The sequence below is a fragment of the Rhinopithecus bieti genome, unplaced genomic scaffold (genome assembly GCF_001698545.2).
Source record: "Rhinopithecus bieti isolate Rb0 unplaced genomic scaffold, ASM169854v2 scaffold_2572, whole genome shotgun sequence".
NCBI lineage: Eukaryota > Metazoa > Chordata > Mammalia > Primates > Cercopithecidae > Rhinopithecus > Rhinopithecus bieti.
Genome location: NW_016804595.1, coordinates 1,341,697 through 1,343,758, shown reverse-complemented (window position 1 = coordinate 1,343,758; position 2,062 = coordinate 1,341,697). Strand labels below are relative to the sequence as shown.

The 2,062-nt window shown below is 45.7% G+C and overlaps 1 pseudogene; it reads right to left on the bottom strand.

Moving 5' to 3' along the window:
• Positions 1 to 536: 536 nt before the first annotated feature.
• LOC108527809 (ATP synthase F(0) complex subunit C2, mitochondrial-like) lies at positions 537 to 1,009 on the bottom strand (annotated as a pseudogene).
• Positions 1,010 to 2,062: the final 1,053 nt, after the last annotated feature.

Here is a 2,062-nt window from a genome sequence, read left to right as displayed (position 1 = left end):
GAAACACGATCTCACTATGTTGCCCAGGCTGGTCTCAAGCTCCTGGGCTCAAATGATCCTCCTGCCTCAACCTCAGGCGTAGCTGGGATGACAGATGCACACCACTGCACTGGGCTTCCAGCCTCCTTTCCTTCTAAGAGCATGACCTGGAAGTTGAAAACATCTTATTCCGTTAGCCAGAATCAATCACATAATGACTTTTCTACAAGGGAGGCTGGGAAATGTAATCTTTAGGGAGGCAGCCATGTGCCCAGCTAAGGCTTCTGTTACTACAGAGGAAAGAGAAGATGGATACTGCGGAGACAGCTAGGAGCCTCTGCTACACTGGAATAGTGACATTTGCCTTTCAGTGTTCCTGTACTGCTGTGGCTTTTAGGCAAATTCAAACTTGACATAACACCTTTTTTTTTTCTTTTTCTTATTAATACAGTATTTGTCTTTCCTCTGTCAAACCCCGAGCCAACAATGTTCCCCAGGCCACCTGGGGAGGTATAGGAAAAGAAATATACAGGGCTGATGAGCCATGAGAGAAAGAACTATGGGAGGTGGAGACGTCTGCTTCGCAAGGCGAAGAGGATGAGAAAGGCCACCATCAGGCAAAAGAGCCCCATGGCTTCCTAGGGGGTAAAGCCTAGAATGGCGTAGGAGAAGAGCTGCTTTTTCAGAGAAGGGTGCCAGGCATAACCAATGATGAGGCTCCCAAACACAGTCCCAATCCCAGCCCCAGAGCCTGCCACCCTAACTGTGGCAGCCCCAGCCCCAATGAACTTGGCTGTTGTGTCAGTGTCCCTTGAAATGGCACTGGTTTGGAAGCTGCGGCCAGGGACGAGTGAGGTAAGGGGACATGAGACTGCCAAGCTGCTAGGTTCTCACCTGTCAGTGTCTCTGGTCATTGCAGCACCACTGCAGGTAGCGGATGGCTTAGCAGCTGTGAGGCGCTCTTGACCAAGGAGGGAGTGGAGATGAACTTGGAGCAGGTGTACATTTTCAGGGGGTAGGGGGCTGTGGCAGGAGAGCTGCACCCAGTGCAGGGAAGACACAACACCTTTTAAAGAGGCATTATTATTCACAGACAGCATCAGACCATATCATGCAATATTTATATCTTGCTTAATGTATTGTTTAGATATCCATGTTAGGAAAGTAAATTTTGAATGTTTTGTTCATCTAAAGTTTTTTTTTTTTTTGAAAAGAGTCTCACTGTGTTTTCCAGGCTGGAGTGCAGTGGCATGATCTCGGCTCACTGCAACCTCCACCTCCTGGGTTAAAGCGATTCTCCTGTCTCCGCCTCCCAGTTACTCCCAAGTAATTGGAATTACAGGTGTGCTCCACCATGCCCAGCTAATTTTTTGTAATTTTATTAGAGACGGGGTTTCACCATCTCTTGGCCAGATTGGTCTTGAAGTCCTGGCCTCAAGTGATCCACCCGCCTCGGTCTCCCAAATTGCTGGGATTACAGGCGTGAGCCACCATGCCTGGCCTGTCGATCTTAACTTAAAAGCAACTGTAGTTTCTTCAAACATTCTCCTATGGAAAGAATGCAGTCATTTTGGTAGGTTGAAATGTTTACGTGGAATTTCTGTCAGCACAAATCCATATGCCTTAAAATGAGAAAAGGCTTCAGAAAGGGCATCCACTGGGGGTAGGTCAAAATTATTCATTCTGGATGGGAATTTGATTCTGGAGTTGTCAGTGGTCAATAAATAGAGTTTACTTCATGATGTTGACTCTAGGAATGGAGCCAAAATACTGCAACCTCATTTATAACTCCCCTACCTCTGTGGGGAATCATATTAATAAGTAATTTTAGGGTCTGGGTTCTAAGATAATTTTATTAAAATAAAAAATTGTCCCTTGTTTCTCTACAAGAAGATACTGCCAGAAAGCTGTGCCATTTATTCTTTCTGGCTACTTCCTGTCTGGATTTTGTTTATTGCTCTCTGCCCAGAATGCTCTATCAGAGGGAACTACCGTATGGCTAGGAAGATTTGTTTGTATAACAGTGTGCGAATATTTTGTCCTGGCTGGTAGGAAGTAAGCTGTTTCTGATAGATTCTTGTTG